Here is a 22,770-nt window from a genome sequence, read left to right on the forward strand (position 1 = left end):
TAAATTCACAAATTCCCCGCGGCAAAAGAAAATGTGTAATTTTTGTGATCTCTAATCATTTTTACTTCAACATGGCAGAGCAGTTTTTAAAAGTTATGTAGTTAAGTAAAGAGTTCCTAAACTTGACACCAAAAGCACAGTCCATAACAGAGAACATTTGGATCTCATCAAAATTAAAAACTCTTACTCCATGAAAAACCCTCTAAAGAAGAATAAAAAAATTCTAGACCGGCAGAAAGTATCTGCAACCACATATATGACAAAGGACTAGTATCCAGAATATAAAGACAACTCCCAAAACTCAACAGTAAGACAAAAACAAAAACAAAAACCCACAATGAATTCAATTTAAAAAGGGGCAAAAGGTATTGTTATGGACTGAACTGTACTTCTCACCCTCCAAATTCACATGTCAAAGACCTCATTCTGGAAGTGACTATACATTCAACTAGGGCCTTTAAAGGAGTAATTAAGTGTAACTGAGACCATCTGGGTGAGACCCTAATCCAATAGGACTGGTATCCTTATAAGAAGACACCAATGGTGGCACAGAGAAAAAACAAATGTGAGTACATAGTAACATCTGGATGTCTTCTTTGGAAAAGTGTCTATTCATGTCTTCTGCCCGTTACTTAACTGAGTTTGCAGGTATGTCGTTTGCAAATATCTTCTCCCATTCCATAGACTGCCTTTTAGTTTTGTTGACTGTTTACTTCAATATTTGAATGCACAATTCAAAATAAACTACTTCAAGTTGACCCTTGAACAACATGGGGTTTAATGACCCACACACAGTTGAAAATCTGAGTATAATTTTTGACTCCCAAAACACGTCACTACTGTTAATTGAAGCCTTGTTGATAACATAAACAATCAATTAACATATACTTTGTATATGTATGACATACTGTATTCTTACAATAAAGTTAACTATATAAAAGAAAATCATAAGAGAAAATACACATACAGGACTGAACTACAGTTACTGAAAAATACCTATGTATAATTGACCTGCATGGTTCAACCTGTGTTGTTTGAGAGTCAATTTTACTTCTCTCCCAGTCCTTTAAAAGAGAGGAAAATAAAAAAAAAAAGAGAGGACTGTAATTGAAATAAGTACTCTTTTTTTTAATTTGCATTTATTTTACGCAGAATTTACTCCTGGCACCTAAGTTTTTGTTTCTTCAGTTTCTTCTGGGGTGTCTTTTTCTTCTGCACAACTTCCTCTTCTGGTGTAGAAACAATCTGATCTTTTATAGTAAATATCATGTCAATGTGGAAGGGACAGCTCATGTATGGGTTAATCTGACCATGAGCCCTGTAAGTTCTATGTTGCATCTTGGGGACTTTGTTCACCTGGATGTGTTCAATGACCAGAGAATCTATACCTAAACCCTTAAGCTCAGCAATACTCTCTGCATTTTTAAGCATGTGCAGTAAAAATTATAGCACTCTTTTTAAGCCAGCGACCCTGTGTCCAGCCCCACTATTTTTGGCCTGGGCACACCTACCAACTCCATCATTGTAGTGATGGAATGGCACACATTGCTTCTGTGAAGTGATATTTTTCAGATACTTGGTGGCTTTTTGGATATGCATACCCTTGATGACTTGGGTAGTTTCATGTGTGTTCTTAAAGTGAACACAAAGACTTGAATCTCTTGATCTGCATGACTTTGTAGGGTTTTCTGGGTAAAGTGAATAATTTTCAGTAATCACCTCAGGCCACTTATAGAAAGAGGTGATATACTCTTAAATCAAGGCCAGACTTGAATGACTATTCCTTTATGGAGCTCCAAGCCAAACCAGTTCTGTTAAGTGCATTAGTAAACTAATATAATGATACCCAAATAATCATGTCCTCTAAGCATAAGCACTCACCTACCATCTTTAGTCAACTTTAATCAAATGTTCAAGCTCTACTTGAAATTGACACATGATGAAAATGCTGTATTAACACCCTCTAGCTACCAAAATCCTCATGCACATAAAAAGCTGCTTTCACTAAGTATTTACTCATTTCATGTCTCCTTCATTATTAATTAACACAGTTTATTAAACTTCAATTATATTATTTTAATAAAAGACATATTTGCATCGCTTAATTGATAAATGAAGGGCTGATGTTTTTATGAGGTTAATGAACAAGACAGGGCTTCCACACAGAATGGGAACCAATCTCTAATAATTTATATCTGCATCTGTGCTGCTGCTGGCTATATTTTCACAGGTTTTCAATCCATCAGAAGAGACATTAGCCCAAACAGAATGGAAGCTAGGTGCATACAACCAAAATGGGTATATACTACATCACACCACTTCTCTAACAGTGCTGGCTCTATGACCATGCCAAATTACTTGACCTCTCCTTGTCTTCATTTACTTGTCTATAAAAGGGAATAAAAGAAGTATCTGTCATAAAAGTGTTTATAAAGATTGATTCGTTTGGTGGAGATTTACAAGGCACACAATGCCTTGTGCATATGAAACACTCAAATAGTAGCTATTACCACTGCTTTGATTAACAAATTTTCTTTCTGGTGGCACTTGGGTGGCTCAGTTGATCAAGCAACTGACTTCAGCTCAGGTCATGATCTCGCGGTTCTTGAGTTTAAGCCCCAGACTGGGCTCACTGTTGTCAGCCTAGAGACCCCTTTGCATCCTCTGTGCCCCTGCTCTCTCTGCCCCTCCCCCCACCTCAAAAAACATTTTTTAAATTAAAAAAATAAAATAAAAAGAAATTTTCTTTCTAGAAACCACATAAAAAAAAAAACCATTAGGGGCACCTGGGTGGCTCAGTCAGTTAAGCGTCCGACTTCAGCTCAGGTCACGATCTCACGGTCCGTGAGTTGGAGCCCCGCGTCGGGCTCCGGGCTGATGGCTTGGAGCCTGGAGCCTGCTTCCGATTCTGTGTCTCCCTCTCTCTCTGCCCCTCCCCCATTCATGCTCTGTCTCTCTCTGTCTCAAAAATAAATAAACGTTAAAAAAAATTTAAAAAAAACCCATTATACTCAAATCAAATATCCCAACTTGCCAAATACAAAGAAAACTTTATCTCCAAAATTTCCCTCAGAAAAGAAACTGTCTTGTATTTGAGAATTTACAAATATAACATAAAGCTCTTGTGCAATGCTTCATTTTGACCATGATGTACTATTTGGAGAATTCATTACAGTGAAATAATTTTAATCAATGCTAGGTATAGATACTTAAAAGAAGTCCCAAATTCTGGTGACAAAAATTTCATCATAAATAAAGTCTTTAAAGATCACTTTTTAAGTTTATTTATTTATTTTAAGAGTGAGTGCACATGAGCAGGAGTGGGGCAGAGAAAGACCGAAGGAGAGAGAGAATCCCAAGCAGGCTGCCAGCACACAGCCCAAAGTGTTTTAATCTCACGAACCATTAGATCATGACCTGAGCTGAAATCAATTGTAGGATGCTTAACTGACTGAGCCACCTAGGTGCCCCTAAAGATCACTTTTTTAAAACAGGTAATACAGGATTATAGAGTTCTGCTTCTAGTAATGGCTGAATAGGCAATATGAAACAAACCCTTCTAGTAAGAACTAGAAAAGCTAGGGTGAAAACATGAAACATATCTGAAGGTACTAACAAGCTAAAAGAAAGGGATGAATTATGTAGGCAAGACCCAGAAGTAGTAAACATAGAAATCCAAATGAGAATTGCAATTGCTTTCCCCTAAAACCATATAAACACATGCTATTACCTAATAGGAGGCTGAGAGGCCTAGAATCTGAGTAGAGTTTTCAGGAGACTCACAAAAATACAGAAACAAAAACTGGATGTCAAGATCCCCCCAAAAGCAAAGTCCTAATAACTCTCCCAACTCTTTAGTTTAAAAGCCTGAGAGTCTTAAAAATTAATTAATTAATTAAAATAAGCTAAATAAATAAACAAATAAAAGCGTGAGAGTCTTTTAGAGAATAAAGATGCTAAAATTAACGCCCAGTTTTTAATTATTGCAATCCATAACTGAAATGATAAAGTAAATCAGATTGTTGATACCCTTACCCAGTACTATTCTACAAGCAAACCAAAATTCATCATCTAAAGCTTCAAATTAGTTCAACAATTTTCATAAAGTAAAGAAGGAAAAGGAGGAAGGAAGAAAAGACAATGTCATTCAGGGTAAAGATTCTGTTTCCATTTCAAAAGGCAAACATGATATTAAGTAAAAAGTGGGGGGGGGGGGCGCCTGGGTGGCACAGTCGGTTAAGTGGCCGACTTCGGCTCAGGTCATGATTTCACAGTCTGTGAGTTCAAGCCCTGCGTCGGGCTCTGTGCTGACAGCTCAGAGCCTGGAGCCTGTTTCAGATTCTGTGTCTCCCTCTCTCTGACCCTCCCCCATTCATGCTCTGTCTCTCTCTGTCTCAAAAATAAATAAACGCTAAAAAAAAAAAAAAAAAAAAAGTCGGGAAAGAGGGGCTTCTGAAATACATTTGTAATTTCTATTTCTTAATTTCTTTCTTTATTCCCTGATAAAGCCATTTGCTTCTGCCACATGTACATCACATATTTCTACTTCAATAAAAACTTTTAAGGGGCAGCTGGGTGGCTCAGTAGGTTAAATGTTTGACTGAGGCTCAGGTCATGATCTCACAGTTTGTGAGTTCAATCTACGTAGGACTCTGGGCTGACAGCTCAGAGCCTGAAGCCTGCTTTGGATTCTATATCTCTCTCTTTCTCTGTCCCTCCCCCACTCTCACTTGGTCTGTCTCCTAAGTAAACATTAAAAAAATACAAACTTTTAAAAATATGCATATAAGAAAAGACACAATGATGTGAATATAAATCAAGAAAAAATATAAAAACAGAGGAGCACCTGGGTGACTCAGATGGTTCAACATCTGACTCTTGGTTTTGGCTCAGGTCATGATCTCATGGTTCCTGAATTCGAGCCCCTTGTCGGGCTCTGTGCTGACAGCACGGAGCCTGCTTGGAATTCTCTGTCTGTGTCTTTTTCTGCCTCATCCCTGCTCACACTTGCATTCCCTCTCTCTTCCTCTCTCTCAAAATAAATAAAAAATGTTAAAAATAAAATAAAATAAATAAATAACAGAGAAGAGAGAAAACGGAGATAATAGACAAAAATTTAACATGGTTATAAAATAACTATGGATAATACGTTCAAGAAATTAAGTGAATAAGACCGAGAGTCTGAAAAGAAATTCAACACAGTTATCTTTTATAGAAAAATGAAATTCACTTTTTAATATCATTATGACATAAGGTGTTACAACTTCGGCAACTACTTGTAGAGTTAATACAGCAATCTTTTGAAATCTGACTAACTTTACATTTGTCATAATTTCAACAGATCAGAAAGAGGAAAATTTGTGCTTAGAGATAACAGCCCAGATAATAAACTTTAAATATTTCCATGCATATTTGAAAGCAGTACTTAGAAATATTTTATTTTTTAGTATCTATTTTCAATGAAAAAAAATCTTTTCAAAAAAAATAGAAGAGTGGCACTGTTTTGGTTTTTGGGGGGTATAGCTGGAACACAACATCACACTAGTTTCAGGTATGCAATATAGTGATTTGACTATGCTACCCTCGCCACAATTCCAGCTACCATTTGTTACCAATATATCATGATTACAATATCACCAACTATATTCCCTATGCTTTGCCTTTTATTTCCGGGACTTATTCATTCCATAACTAGAAACCTCTATCTCATGGTCCTCTTAACCCATTTGGTCCATTTTGCCTATCTTCCTTCCTCTCTCCTCCCCTCTGGCAACCATCAATTTGTTCTCTGTATTTATAGGCCAGATTCTACTTTTTCTTTGTTTGTTCATCTGTTTTTTTTAGATTCAAATATGAATGCAATCATATAGTATTTGTCTTTCTCAATCTAATTTCACCTATCATAATAACCTATGGTCCATCCATGTTGTCACAAATGAAATGATCTCATCCTTTAAGAGAGTATAGTATTTCTTTTTTTTTTTTTTAACGTTTATTTACTACTGAGAGAGAGAGAGAGAGAGAGAGAGACAGAGCGTGAGCAGAAGAGGGGTAGAGAGAGGAGGAGACACAGAAGCCGAAGCAGGCTCCAGGCTCTGAGCCGTCAGCACACAGCCTGACCCGGGGCTTGAACTCACAAACTGCGAGATCATGACCTGAGCCGAAGTCGGTCACCCAACCGACTGAGCCACCCAGGCTCCCCGAGAGTATAGTATTTCTATGTGTGTGTGTATGTACACACACATCCTTGCCCATTCATCTATCAATGAACCCTCAGGTTGCTTCCATGTCTTGGCTATTGTAAATAAAGCTATAACAAACACAGGAGTGCATGTAACTTTATGAATTAGTGTTTTCATTCTCCTTGGGCAAATGCCCAGTAATGGAATTATTTGATCATATGGTATTTCTATTTTTTAATTTTTTAGTCAAATTGTTTAATTTTTGTAACTTATTCTTTACTTTCTAATATATCTCTTATCTAAAAACTGACATGAAGCAGTTTATGTAATACATCTATGAATACATTTATGTAATGCATCTGTGAATTTAGAACTAAGTAGAAAGGCCTCTCCTACATAACTGAGGGGGCTATTATGAAGCCTTTAAAAATTATCCTAAAGTCCTTATTCAGAGTATATTATACATATAATGTTAACCATCTTAATAATCTGGTTTTCTGATATACAGATAATTAAAGGTAAAACTTAGAAAGAAAAAAGAAAATATTGTATCTTTCATTCTCTGTCAAGGAACAGGAAAACAGAAATGTGTTTTTACAAGTGTTTACATCAATATCATTTAAAAAAAGAGCATTTATTATATATATTATTTCTATTGAGCCTGGAGAAATGCATTACCACAATGGGGTTTCTAATGGATGGTAATTAGATTTTATATTGTGGTTTATGTTGGCAATTTTTCAAACCACATGGTCATTGAGTAATTTCACTTTTACTTGAATAAGTTGCTGAAATGACTTATAAAAAATATAAACATTTCAAAGAAATCTGACTTATATAAAAAAGAAATCAATGAACCTTTAAAAACCTGTTCTTTTGCACTTTGGGAAAATGGATGGTTCCAAAGTTGTAGAAAGTAAAAAATAATTTAAACAAACAAACTCCCTGAGGCCAAAGCTGAAAAATTTGGGCAACAAAATAAATAATAATAGTATTAGCTTATCACCCACAGAATAAAATAAGTATCTCTATGTCCATAGTTATATAAATAACTAAAAAATACATGAGAAAGAAAAATCAGGTGTTTTTACAGAAGAACAAATAATGCCTTTGCTAATATCAGGTGAATGTGTACTGGAGACTTGAAATGTTATTTCTATAAGAGCACCAAGGTGATGAGCATCTCAAACAACTGACAAAGAATTAAGGATACTTTCCTAAGAAAAACTATTAGGTGACTCAAAAAAAAAAAAAAAAAGCCCTAGTTATCAAGAAGCAAATACATAAAATGTATGTGATAAAATTCATGAGTATTATAAAGCTGTATCTATAAATGAATTCTACATTTTCCTGAGTTTACAATATGTGTGTGTGTGTGTGTGTGTGTGTGTGTGTGTGTAAAATAAAACTATGTATCACAATAGACTTTCTCTATCTTTCAAAAAAAGTATACATTCAACCTGAACCCTCGCTCAAAAAAAAAAAAAAAACTTTAACTCTCTTTTAGGAGAGTTAGAAGTGGAAAGGCGGATAAAATTAAAACGAGAGTATGATGACTAGGTGATGCATACAGGGGTATCCAATGGACTGTTGGCTACCTCTGTGATTCTTAAATTTTTTCATAATTAAAAATTTAAACAGTGAGTTTGACTGCATGATCTACTATAAAGCTATAATCAAGTAATATAAAAGTAAAAAGTAATTAAGGCAATCCATTACTAGTGAAATAGACAGATAAACGTGACTCAACAGAGAACATAAAAATAGACCCACATGCATGTGGGGTCAACTGATATTTGACAAAGGAGAAAAGTCAATACTATGGGGAAAAAGGTAGTCTATTCAACAAATGTTGCTGGAACAAGTGAACATTTACATGAAAAAAAAAAAAAATGAAGCTAGAACCAGACCTAATACTCCAAAAGCTCATTCAAATAGGTTTACAGGCAATTAGAAACAAAAAACTGTAAAATTCTGAAAGGTAACATGCAAACTCTAGATGAACCTGGATACAGTGATGACTTTGAGATAAAACACTAGAAGAAGTAATTCATGAAGGTGGATTTATTTAAAATCAGAAATATATGCTTTGCAAAAGACAATGTCAAGAAAAAGGGAAGACAAATCACAGATCTGGAGAAATACTGGAAAAGACACATCTGATAAAGGGTTGTTATCCAAAACAGGAAAGGCTTTTTTTATTACTGATTTGTACTTAACACACAATACCATATTTTCAGGTGTATGACATAGTGATTCAATATTTTTACACTTTACAAAATAATCACCTCATACTACACAAACTTATTACAGTAGAACTGACTATAAACTCTATGCTTATATTACCTCCCCATGACTTACTTATTTTATAATTAGAAGTCTCTACCTCCTAATAGCCTTCACCAATTCTATCCATCCCTGAAACTTGCCTCTCTCTGGCAACCACCAGTTTGATCTATCTATAAGCCTGTTTGTTTTGTTTTGGTTTGGTTTGGTTTTTACACTGTATACGTAAATGAAATCATACAGTATTTATCTTTCTCTGACTTATTTGAACTCAGCATAATACTCCCTAGGTACATTCATGTTATCACAAATGGCAAGGTTTCATTTTTTTATTAAGGCTAATTATTTCACTCATGTGTGTGTGTGTGTGTGTGTGAGAGAGAGAGAGAGACATCTTTATCCATTCATCTGCTGATAACACTTTTAGATTGATTCACTTTTAGATTACTTATCTGGCTATTGTAAACAATACTACAATGAACTTAGGGGTGCAGATATAACTTTGAATTAGTGTTTTCATTTTCTTTGGATAAATTTCTCAGAAGAGAAACTTGCTGGAACATATGTTGATTCTACTTTTAATATTTTGAGGAACCTCTACACTGTTTTCCACAGTGGCTGTACCAATTTACATTCCCATTAATAGTACATTAGAGTTTCTTCTTCTGCACTTCCTCACCAACATGTGTTATTTCTTTCTTTTAGATAATGGCCATTCTGACAGGTGTGAATTGGTATCTCATTGTGATTTTGTTTATAATTCCCTGAGGATCAGTGACAGTGAGTATCTTTTCATGTGCCTGTTAGCCATCTGTATCACTCTGGAAAACTCTATTCAGGTCCTCTGTCAATTTTTTAATTGCATTTTGTTTTACTACTGTTGACATGTATTGAGTTCTTCATATATTTTGGATATTAATACTTTATCAAATATATCATTTGCAAGTATCTTCTCATTCAGTTATGTTGCCTTTTCTTTTTGTTGATGGTTTCTTTTACTGTATAAAAGCTTGTTAGTTTGATGTAGTACCTTTTTTTTTTTTGCTATTGTTGCCCTTAACTGATGAGACACACATCCCAAAATATGGTTGCATCTGATATCAAACTGCATATGTTTTCTTCTAGGAATTTAATGGTTTCAGGTCCTACATTTAAGTCTTTATTCCATTTTGTGCTTATTTTTGTATATGATGTAAGAAAGTGACCCAGGTTTTTTTCTTGTTTTTTTTTTTTGTAGCTGTCCAGTTTTCCCAACACCATTTACTGAAGAGACAGTCTCTTTCCCATTGTAGGTTCTTGCCTCCTTTGTCACGAATTAATAGACCAGGAAAGTATGGGTTTATTTCTGGGCTGTATTCTGTATCACTGATCGATGTGTCTGTTTGTGCCAGTACCATACTGTTTTAATTACTATAGCTTGTATAATAGTTTAAAATCAGGAACCATGATTCCTCCAGCTTTATTCTACATTCTCAAGATTACTTTGGCTACTCAAGGTCTGTAGAGGTTCCACACAAATTTTAGGATTATTTGTTCTAGTTCTGTGGGAAATGCCACTGGTATTTTGATAGGAATTGCAATAAATTTGTAGATTGCTTTGGGTAGTTTGGATACTTAACAATATTAATTCTTCCAATCCATGAGCAGAGTATATCTTTACATCTATTTGTGCCATATTCAATTTCTTTCACTAATGTCTTAGACTTTGCAGAGTAGAGGTTGTTCAACTCCTTGATTAAACTTATTCCCAGGTATTTTATTCTTTTGGATGAATTTGTATACGGGATTGTTGTCTTAATTTCTCTGCTAGCACATTGACAGTGGACAGAAACAACAGATTTCTATATATTAATTTTGTATCCTGGAAGTTTACTGAATTTATTTATTGCTTCTAACAGTTTTTTGGGAGCTTTTAGGGTTTTCTATCTAATATCAGGTCATTAGCAGTACTGACAGTTTTACCTCTTCCTTTCCAATTTGTATGTCTTTTATTTCTTTTTCTTGCCTGATTGCTGTGGCTAGGACTTTCAATACTATGATGAATAAAAGTGGCAAGAATGGGCATCTTGCCCTTATCATGGAGGAAAAGCTTTCAGATTTTCACTCTTGAGTGTGATTTTAGCTGTGGATTTGTTATTTATGGCCTTTATTATATTGAGGTATGCTCCCTCTATACCCACTTAGTTGAGAGTTTTTATCATAAATTGTTCTCGAATATGTTCAAATGTCTTTTTGGCATCTGAGATGATCATATGAGTTTTAACCTTTGTTTTACTAATGTGGTATGTATCACAATGATTAATTTGTTAAACCATCCTTGCATCCCTAAAATGAATCCCACTTGGCCATGGTTTTATGAGCCTTTTATATATTGTTGGAATTTAATTTGCTAATATTTTGTAGACGATTTGTGCATCTACATTCAACACAGATACAGCCCCCCCCCCCTTTTTTTTGTAGTATCTTTGGTTTTGGTATCACAGTAATTCCGGCCTCATTAAATAAATTTGGTAGTTCTCCTTTTTCTTCAATTTTCTGGAATAAGTTGAGGAGGACAGGTATTAACTCTCTTTTCAATGTTTGGAAGAATTCACCTGTGACATCTTCTGACCTTCTGAACCTAGACTTTTGTGTGTCTTTGATTACCGATTCAATTCGTGATTTATGATTGATCTATTCTGATTTTTATCTCTTCATGATTCAGTCTTCAAAGATTATTTCTAGGGAAATTCCATTTCTTGTAAGTTGTCTAATTTGTTGGCATATAACTGTTTATAATATTCTCTTGTCATCCTTTGTATATCTGTGGCATACGTTGTAATTTCTCCCATTTCTAATTTTGCCTATTTGGGCTTTTTTTTTTTCTTGATGAGTCTGGCTAAAGTTTGCTGATTTTTGTTTAATTTTTCAAAGAACATGCTCTTAATGCCATTGATCTTTTCTATTTTTTTAAAGTCTCTGATTTATTTCAGCTCTTTATTATTTCCTTCCGTTAACTTTGGATGTTGTTCTTATCTAGTTCCTTTAAATGCAGAATGTTTGAAACTTCTCTTTTTTCATGAGGTAGGCCTGTATTACCAAGAACATCCCTCCTAGAACTATTTTTGCTTTGTTCCAAATATTTTGGAATGCTGACTTTCCATTTCATTTGTCTCAAGGTATTTTTTTCTTTGGTCTTTGAATTTTTCAGTGACCCTCTGGTTGTTTAGTAGCATGCTGTTTTGTTGCCACATGTTTGTGTTTTTCCCAGTTTTCTTCATGTAATTGATTTCTAGTTTCATACCATTGTGGCCAGAAAAGGTGTTTGTTATGATTAAAATCTTAATTTTATGGAGACTTGTTTTGTGGCTTAGTTTTTGATATTAGAGTACTACTACACCAACATTTTTTCATATCAGTTTGCATGGCATATGTTTTTCATCCTTTCACTTTCAGTCTGTATATCTTTAGATCTGAAGTGAGTTTCTTATAAGCAGCACTCAGAAGGGTCATGTGCTTTTATCCGTTCAGCCACACTATGTCTTTTGAATGGAAAATTTAGTTCATTTACATATAAAGTAATTAGTAACAAGTATGTGCTTATTGCCATTTTGCTAATTGTTTTCTGATTTTGCAGTTCCTCTCTGTTCCTTTCTTCTCTTTGAGAATTGTTAAATTGATCACTTTCATTAGTGTTAATATTTACATTCTCTTTTTTCATTTGTGTATCTTTAAGTTTTTTTCTTTGTGGTTACCATGAGATTCCCGTATCTTTTTTTTTTGTTGTTTTGTTTTTTCTGAGGGGAAGGCACAGGGGTAGAGTAAGAAGGAGAGATAGAAAGAATCTTAAGCAGGCTCCACACCCAGCATGGAGCCCAATGCAGGGCTCAATCTCACAAGCATGAGATCATGACCTGAGCTGAAATCAGGAGTCCAAAGTTTAACCTACTGAGCCACCCAGGCACTCCTTCCATATAATAGCTTATGTATGCAAGTCACTTTTGAGAGTAAATTAATGTTGAGCACATTCCAGAGCTTTATATTTTACTACGAGCATTTAAAATTTCTGTTGACACATTTTACATCTTTTTATTTTAGGTATCCCTTAACTAGTTAATGTATCTTTAATTAATTTTACTACTTTGTCTTTTAACCTTTGCACTTGCTTTGTGTTTGATCCACAACCATTATTATCTATTTACTTTTTCTGGAGAGATTCTTACTTTTGTATATTTTATTAGTAATTAGTGCCTTCTCTTTTTACCTCAGAGAAGTTTCTTTAACATTTCTTGTAAGACCAGGTTAGTAGTGATGAACTCCTTTGGCTTTGCATATTTGGAAAGGTCTTACTCTATCTTTCAATTGTAAGTGATAACCTTACAGAGTTAAAAACATTCTTGGTTGGCAATTTTTCCCTTTCAGCACTTTGGATATGTCAAAACTAGTCCCTTCTGGCCTGTAAAGTTTCTAGTGAAAAATCTCCTTATGGCCTTACAGGGTTTCCTTTGTTATAATGTGTTGCTTTTCTCTTGCTGCTTTTACGGTTTTCTCTTTATCTTTAGTTTTCACCATTTTAATTATGTTTCTCAGTGTGTTCATCTTGTTACTCTCTGGGATTGCTGGACCTAGATGTCTCTTTCCTTCCCCAGATTAAAGAAGTTCTCAGGCATAATTTCTTCAAATAATTTTTCTGACTCTTTCCCTCTCTTCTCCTTCTGGGACCCCTATAATGAAAATGTTACTCTGCATGATGTTTTTAGAGATGTCCCATAGGGTATTTTCACTTCTTTTAATTTTTTTTTCATTTTGCTGCTTTGGCTGCTGTTTTGCATTGCTTTGCCTTCTAGCTTGCTGGTCTGTACTTCTCTTTCAACCATTCTGCAGCTGGACCTGTCTAGTGTATTTTTCAGTTAAGTTATAAATTGTTTGGTACTAACATTTTCTATCTTGTTGTTGAAGTTTTCACTGTATTTGTCAATTCTTCTCCAGAGAACAGTGAGCACCTTTATCACCACTGCTTTGAATTATTAATCTGGTAGGTTGCTAATCTCCATATCATTAATGTCTTTTTTCCAGGAATTTACCTTGTTTTTGGTTTGAAACATGTTCCTGTTTCTTCATTTTGCCTTCATTTTGCCATATCTGTTTTTCTATATGTTAGGGGATATGGCTATCTCAGTCTGAGGACTGGTCATGTGTATAAACTGTTCCATGTGGATCAGAGGTGTAATCGCCATCTGGCGATCAGAGCTAGTCACTCTTATAGGCATCATTTACATAGGCTGCATGTGTCCACTGGCTTTCCACTGATAGGGCTGTGGCTGCTGCACAGGGACGTCAGTGTTGGAAACACTCACTTGACTTGGGGGTGGCTCAGTCAGTGTAGGGTGAGCAGAGTTCAAGCTGCTAGATCACCCCAGTTACAACTCAGTCTCTACTCGAGGTGAGCAAGGCTAATGGCTTTAGTCTGGCCCAGTTTTGGCTGGAATACTGCACATGAAGGGTGGGGGTGAGGATGCTTGCCTGGCACTATTGCACCTTAGGTGCTAATGGGGTGAGCAGAGTGTGGGGTGCCTGCATAGCCTAGTACAGCCCAGGGTGGACAGAGCATTCCCTCCAATGGTACCTGAGTAGAGGGAGAGCACCAAGAACAATGTCCGTCTGCTCTATCACCAGAAAGTTTTTGTTTTTTTTTTTTTTTTTCAACGTTTATTTATTTTTGGGACAGAGAGAGACAGAGCATGAACAGGGGAGGGGCAGAGAGAGAAGGAGACACAGAATCGGAAACAGGCTCCAGGCTCTGAGCCATCAGCCCAGAGCCCGACGCGGGGCTCGAACTCACGGACCGCGAGATCGTGACCTGGCTGAAGTCGGACGCTTAACCGACTGCGCCACCCAGGCGCCCCTATCACCAGAAAGTTAAGATGAGATTGCAAAAAATATTATCCACTAACACTTCCATCCCCAGATAAAACCCCTGAATTCCTATCTCTCTGGCAGACACTTTAAAATGAGTAAGTGGCAGGGTGGCTCAGTCGGTTAAGTGTCTGACTTTGGCTCAGGTCATGATCTCACAGTTCCTGAGTTCAAGCCCCATATCAGGCTCTGTGCTGACAGCTCAAAGCCTGGAGCTCGCTTCAGATTCTGTGTGTGTGTGTCTCTCTCTGCCCCTTTCCCACACCCCCACCCCCCCACTCTGTCTTGAAAATAAATATTAAAAAAAATTTTTTTTTAAATAAAATGAGTAAGTGGGTTTCCCTTGTTTATGGTATGCACTAGCAAACTGTTGCTTTTGCACTTGATCTCAGGGCAGGTATGGTTTGCAACTGAGCCCTCTAAGAGCAACATCTCTCTTCCCTATAGTTCTTTGATCACTACAGTTTTTTTGATTCTTTTGGTCTTAGTCCACATTGATTTTCAAAACCAGATTATTTTGGGGGCTTGTCTTTCTGGTGCCAGCCCCTAGGGCTAGGGTGCCCAAAATGGGATACTTCCACAAGGGAGAATCTCATATATGGGGGACCTTCCTGATTGTGGTGTCACCACATCTGGGACAGGGTCATGGGTGAGGCCATGTCTTGGCCTTCCTATCCATCTTAATATGTGTCTTTTGTCTTTTGTTGTGGAAGTGTTAGACACCCAGTTCTCATGTTCTTTTCAGAGGAAAATTATTCTATTTATAGCTATAAGTTTGCTGTGTCTGTGAGAAGAGCTGAGTTCAGGATCTTCCTATGCTGCTGCCATCTTCAATCCCCCTAAATAAAAAACTCTTAAAACTCAACAATAAGAGAGCAATCAACTCAAAAAGCAGAAGACCTGAGCAGACAACTCACTAGAGAAGATACATAGATGGAAAATACACATACAAAAATAAGTTTAACATGAAATATAATTAGGGAAATGCAAACTGAAACAATAATGAGATAATACTACACTCCTATAGAATAACCACAATCCAGAACACTGACCACAATAAATGTTAATGAGGATGTGGAGCAACAGGAACTCTCAATTCATTGCCAGTGGGGATACAAAATGGTACAGCCATAGTGGTACAGCCACTATCAAAGACAATTTGGCAGCTTCTTACAAAATTAAATATATTCCTACCAAAGGATTTAGTAATCAAGATCCTTGCTTGGTTCATATTCGAATGAGTCCACATAAAAACTCAAACTCAAATGAGTCCAACATAAAAATCACACACACAAAAAGCTGGTTTATACCAGCTTTATTCATAATAATCAATTCTTACAGCAAACAATCCTTCAGCAAGTGGGAAGGATGCATACATTGTGGTACATCCAAATAATGGAACATCAGATGGTACTTAACAGAAATGAGCTATAGAGCCATGAAAAGATGTGGAGGATTCTTAAATGAGCATTACTAAATGAAAGAAGCCAATCTAGAAAGGCTACACAGTGTATGATTCCAACTATATGACATTCAGGAAAGGCAAAAGTATGGAGATAGTAAAAATTATTGATTGCCGGGTTGGCAGAGGGGAGAGGGACAACTAGGCAGAGGACAGGATTTTTAGGGCAGTGAAACTATTTGCTATAATACTACGATGGTGGAGTCATGTTATACAGAAAATGCAAAACCAACAGTCAAAACTAATGTAAACTATAGACTTTGTGTGATAATTGATGTATTAATATACATTCACTAACTGTAATAAATGTACCACCATGGTACACAATGCTGATAATGGGAAAGGTTGAGTGTATGAAGAAAAAAGGAGTACAAATGACCCTTGAACAACACAAAGGCTGGGGCACTGAACCCCCACACAGTTAAAAATTCCAAGTTTAACTTATGATTCCCCCAAACCTTAATGACTAATTGCCTACTACTAATCAGAAGCCTCATCAATAACATAAAGTCAATTAATACATATTTTGTACACTATATTGCATTATATACTGTATTCTTACAATAAAGTAAGTTAGAGAAAAGAAAATGTTCTTAAGAAAATCTTAAGGAAGACAAAATACATTAACAATATTGTAACTACCAAAAAAAAAACAATACATGTACGTAGAACCACGCAGTTCAAACCTGTATTTATCAAGGGTCAACTATATTTGGGAACTCTCTGCATTTTCTGCCCTCTTTTGTTACGAACCTAAAACTGGTCTCAAGAATCGAGGGTAATTTAAAAAAAGAACCAGAGGAGGGAAAAAGAACCACTGAATTTACTATGTGAACCTCTCATATGAAGATAGGTCTCTCTTCATTTTGAATGGACCACACCAAATGGTAATATAAAAACATCAGAATAAAATAATCTTTTCACTCTGGTCTAAAATATTTACTTTCAGTAAAAAGAAATGTTATTACTTTAAATATTAACTTTATGAAGGCAAAAAATACCTTCTACTCCATAAAGTGTATTTATAAAGGCATAGTTTATACATCTTTAAAGTACTGTGATTATTATTACACAGACTCACGGAATAAAGAAAAGTGTAAAATTATACTTAAGTAGCAATACTCTATACAATTTTTTTATCTGACACTCCAAACACAAATGTTCCACAAAAACTGTAATAAGTCAGTGTTTAAACCCACAATTTTTTACTCTGAATATAAGCTTTGATTTTAAGAGATCTTAGGATACAGAGAGACTTGCTCATTTTATCTCAATGGATTTACTACGAAATAAACACAAACTGTGATCTTTATGTCAGTTCATAAGGAATAACAAAATATAAAGAAAAAAATAAAATTGACAATAGTTAAGAACTGCATGATGTAAAATCTGCTTATATATAAAAATTGATGAAAGAATCAAATATTCCTGAAAAACATCTACTTTTGCAACATGTGACCAGTAACACTGGAATCAGTAGAAATAAAAAGCAACTTCAGCTGAAGTAATCCATGATGTTAGTAAAGCACTTTCACAAGTATCTTACTGGATCCTTAAAACAACCCCATGAGGTAAGCAAAGCAGGTATTCACCATCTTTTTCACAAGATGAAAGACCTGAGGTACACAAGTTTGTATGAATTTATCAATAATCTCACAGACTGAAAGTGGTGGGGCCAGGATTTTACCTCAGAATCATTATTCTTCATCTTGTCATCTTTCTCTCTTTTATTACCTTGGAATTTAAGTAGTCAAGAAAAAGACAATATATCCACTTGCCTTCTGAATTCAGTGATAGCCTGGAGAGCACTAGCACCATCTAAGATTTGTACCAGGACAAAACAATCTACAATCTGCTGTGGACACAGACTATCATCTCATGTTTAAAAGCTATGCAGGGGAATACAACATGACATTCTCATGCAATCCATGATACTTGTATTAGTATAGTAACAAAATACCACAGATCGGGTGTCTTAAGCAATGGACATTTAATTATCAGTTTTGGAGGCTGGCAAGTCCAAGATCAATATGTTAGCATATTGGGTTCCTGGTAAGAACCTACTTCCTGCCTTGCAAATGGCTGCCTTCTCATTAGGCCTTCACATGGCAGAGAAAGAAAGCAGCAGCTCATTGGTGTCTCTTTAAGGACACTATTCCCACAGTGAGACCTCCTACCCTCACAACTTCATTTAAACCTAATTATTTCCAGGGGCACCTAGCTGGCTCAGTCAGTAGAGAATGCAACTCTTGATCAGGAATGTAAGTTCAAGCCCCACAATGGGTGTAAGAGACTACTTAAAATAAATAAAATCTGGGGTGCCTGGGTCGCTCAGTCGGTTAAGCATCCGACTTTAGTTCAGGTCATGATCTTGGGGTTCATGGATTCGAGCACCACATCCGGCTCTGCTGCTGACAGCTCAGAGCCTGGAGACTGCTTCAGATTCTGTGTCTCCCTCTCTCTCTGCCCCACCCCTGCTCGCACTCTGTCCCTCTCTCTCTCTCAAAATTAGTAAAAACATTAAAATATATATATATATATTTTTTAAATAAAATCTTTAAAAAAAATAAAGCTAATTACTTCCCAAGTCCTCACCTCCAAATACCATCACATTAGGGGTTATGACTTCAACATATGAATTTGGGGGAACACAAACATTCAGTTCAGAGATACTATAGCAATATACTGGTGGTATATCTCTATGATATTGGGTTAGATGTGCCTAGCAAGACCAGAGCGGGTAGGTGATTAGCAATATCGTACTGGCTTAGTTAAATGAGCTATTCAGTATGGATAGCACGCCTTACCAGAGAAATGCATTCACTAGGGAAAAAGGGTCACGTTTAATAAAAGTTTAAATTTAATATTTTTCTCAAAGGAAAAAAAAGAAGTCATCTCCCTCCCCCCAAATTAGGTCTATATAAAACAAACCAGGATATGCATAGTGGTTTGAGACTTTTTTCCTTTCGTGTGGTAAATGCTATGCTCTTCACTTTACATGTTTTATATCACAGCCCAGTGACCACTATGCCACACAGGTGGAAGTGTGGGTTTGAGGACCATTGAACACTGAATCTGCCCCCATACATCACAATTACAGAAACACCTGTGCCCAGTAACTTTCTGTTGAGCCACTATGAAAATTCACAATGTTCAATTGCCCACAGCACTTTTCATTTCTTATGACTAAATGATCAGCTCCAATACATAAGAAACAAGCTTTCTGAATGCAGCAGTTTCCAAACTTTGTTACTAAGGAATCTAGATCTATATAAGGCATTTTTTCAAATTTTTCTGAAATAAAATATACTTGTGACAAATGGGGAACTTAAGTAGGGTTCCAAGACATGAGAAAGAATGGTCCTAATCATCTGAAAACTAACTAATCCCTATCTAATGATGGGGAATAAATATGAATTGCTTTTTTGTTAAGCAGAATACATTTTAGAGTGGTTCTCATTCAATCATAAATTATGAAATAAAATTAAAATCAACCTAAGTAGAACTAATCATGACTCCTCATGTATTCATTCTTTCTTTACCTTAACCCCTGAAATAGAGAAAATACACTAGAGAAGGTAGATGTCTACTGAACTGAAACTGAAAAATGTAATTCTCCTTTATGACAATGAAAAAGAAGAACAGGGTTAGAGCAGAGGTTATGAAGTATTTGTGGACATTTCATGGAGGAGGCAATAAATCAGTACAGTTTCTGTTTTTTTTTTAGTCTTATGGGGAACTCTAAAATGTAAACAGAATAAAAAAAAACTATACTGTAGATAAAGTAAGGTAGATAGGGATCCAGAAAACAACAATTTAAAAACTTTAAAAAGCAAAAAATCTAGGTTATAAAAACTCTTTAAATAGAAAATTTTAAAGGGACCACTTATTTTTCATTAACTCCAAAATATTGATATACCTAAATTAAGTGATATCCTTTGAGTCACTGCTAAAAGTTATGTAAGCAAGTTGTTCTAAAAATAATATATGGATAACCGATCAAATACAGAGCTAACAGTTAGAAGTGACTGTTTAGTGAGTGGAAAGTGGAGATAAGAAGGGGGAAAAGAATATATTTATTACACAATGCAGCAATTCCACTCTTACAGAAATAAAAACATACGTCTACACAAAGACTTTGTGGCACTGTAGGCAAAGGTTACAGCTTCCTGGGTGTACACAAAAGTTTAGAGTTCAAGCGTAAGTACAATCTATGACTGCCAGAGACAAAGAGATAGATAATTTGTGTGTTTATGTGTTACAAAAATTGTATGTTAAATAAAGAAAAAAAAGAAAAGGCATAATTTATAATATTTACCCACATATATACCATTTCTTTCATTCTTTATTCTCTTCTATAGTTATGAATTACCATCTGTTACCAGTTCTCTTGAACCTAAACAATTTCTTGTAGTATTTCTTATATATTTCCCATGTATGAATTTTTCAATTTTGTTCATCTGAAAATGTATCCATTCCATCTTTATTTTTGAAGGTTAGATTTGTTCAATATGGAATTCTTTGTTGACAGTTTTTCCTGTCAATAATTGAAAGATGATATTCCATTGCTTTTTAGATTCCACTGTTTCTGATCAGCAGTTAGCCATATCATTGTTCTTCTATATATAATGCAGTTTATCTCTGTCTCTTTCACTGTTTTCTTTTTCCCTTTCGGTTTCAGAAGTTTGACTATGATGTATAGAAGTGTGACTTTTTACTTGTTTTGTTGGAGATTTTGATAAGTTTCCTGGATCAGTGTGCTTGGATTTTCCCCCTTCAACTAAATTTGAAAATTTTCAGTCTTTATTTCTTCAGGTATTTATTGTTTCATTCACATTCCTTACTCTCATTCTGGAACTTCAGTTAGAACCATTTCATTCTGTTTGATATTATTCCACAAGGCTCTCATACTCTCCACTTGCTTTTTCTGTTTTTCAGACTGAATAATTTCTACTGATTTACCTTCAGGATTCTTGACTCTTTTACTGCCTCCTTTCAGCTGTTAAGCTCATCTACTACACTTTTCATTTAATCATTGTAATTTTCAGCCCTATATTTTCCATTTGGTTCTTTCTTTTTTTAACTTAAAAAAAAGGTTTAAGTTTATTTATTTATTTTCAGAGAAAGAGAAAGCGAGCAAGTGAGGGGAAGACAGAGGGGGAGAGAGAGAATCTCAGGGCAAAGTCCAATGCGGAGCTCAAACTCAAAAACCCTGAGATCATGATAGGAGCTGAAACCAAGAGCCAGACGCTTACCTGAATGAGCCACCCAGGCGTCCCTCCATTTGGTTCTTTCTTATGAAGTCTTCTGTCCTGTTAAGATTCGTCATGTATTCATTCAACACGCCGATGTTGCTTTTAGTATTTCGGCCATAGATATAACTGCTTTTATTTACCTGTAATTGCCTTTTCTTGACTATCCTGAAGTGACTTTCTACTTGACTGTTTTTTCTCTTGAGCAGCAGTTATTCATTTGTTTCTCATGTGCACTGATTTTTTAAACGTACATTCTGGACACGATCAACCACACACTATAAAAGTCTTCCTGGGCGCCTGGGTGGCGCAGTCGGTTAAGCGTCCGACTTCAGCCAGGTCACGATCTCGCGGTCCGTGAGTTGGAGCCCCGTGTCAGGCTCTGGGCTGATGGCTCGGAGACTGGAGCCTGTTTCTGATTCTGTGTCTCCCTCTCTCTCTGCCCCTCTCCCGTTCATGCTCTGTCTCTCTCTGTCCCAAAAATAAATAAAAAAACGTTGAAAAAAAATTAAAAAAAAAAAAAAAAGTCTTCCTTACAATGTACTGAATTCTTCTGAAGTATACTGATATTTGTTATAACTAGTGTGCTACTGATCTCAAACTCCAAACTCTGTCTGTCTTAATGTGGCCAGCAAGGGGAATGTCCACTTAGCTTTTTTATCTTCCAGGAGCTGCTTTTTTACTACATCCACTAGAGTCTTTCTCATACATCTCCACTTTATTGTTCAGCCAAGGATTTGGATGCTGTTCACATGCATTTCCAGGGGGTTCATCCTTCTGTGGTTCCCACACCCTTCTGGAACTTCCTCCAAAATGTTAGGTATTCTGCCAGTCTTGAAGTCTGTTCTCTGACAGCTGGGTAAGCAAGGCTGTGGCTCTTTCCATTACCATGTGAGTTACAGGAGTGACCTCAGACAAAAACCTGCAAACTCAAAAATCTCACACCTTGAAATTTCAGCCTTTCGTATATAGAATCCTCTCTAGTTTTTTCCTACTTGTGGCTGTCTTACAGTGACTTTAGATAGCTGGTTTTTGCAAAACATTTCTAGAGAGTTAACCCAATCAAGGCATTCTATTAGTCAAAGCTGAAACTCTTAAGTTCATGAGGTACTATATCTCAACTGCAAGTCAAATGTCTTGATGCTTGTTATGTGAAAGTAAACCTTTTTCATATACCCCCTCCACATCTCAGTTTTCTCATGCCTCCCATTACATCCCATTAGCCAGAACTGCATTATATGCCCATTCCTAAACCCATCACCTACGAGAGGAATGTAATTATTAACATTAACTAGACTACATTAGGCTCAAGAGCGACATGGCTTCTTCAAAACTATGCAGGTGCTCAATCTCTGTAGAAAATGTTTGCAGGGAAGATCTTTCAATGGGGGGGTGGCTGTTTGAGACAATTAACAGTGCTGCATTCTCTACACCACCTAGACAAAAATACACTGGCAGAATCTGTCTGATGTGACTATTTTAGAACTGTGGAATCTACTGAAGGCTTGCTACTTCCAGGAAGACTTCAGTGATTTTAAGATATGTCTCAGACATCTAAAGTCTATACATAGACACAACTAAATGAATCACAGAGTAGAAGAAAACTGGATGTTTCAAATTACATTATTAGTTTACAGAAAATCATCTTTTCGGTGAACACAGAAACTATTAAGCAGCAAAATCACAAAATTAA

At 35.9% G+C, this 22,770-nt stretch overlaps 1 protein-coding gene and 1 pseudogene across 5 annotated transcripts in view; both read right to left on the minus strand.

Moving 5' to 3' along the window:
* AP3B1 (adaptor related protein complex 3 subunit beta 1) overlaps positions 1 to 22,770 on the minus strand; it is a 265,520-nt gene that overhangs the window by 149,840 nt on the left and 92,910 nt on the right. The gene's annotated exons all lie outside the window — the stretch shown is intronic.
* On the minus strand, positions 1,156 to 17,533 carry LOC115513532 (annotated as a pseudogene).

The sequence above is a fragment of the Lynx canadensis genome, chromosome A1 (genome assembly GCF_007474595.2).
Source record: "Lynx canadensis isolate LIC74 chromosome A1, mLynCan4.pri.v2, whole genome shotgun sequence".
Classification (NCBI taxonomy): domain Eukaryota; kingdom Metazoa; phylum Chordata; class Mammalia; order Carnivora; family Felidae; genus Lynx; species Lynx canadensis.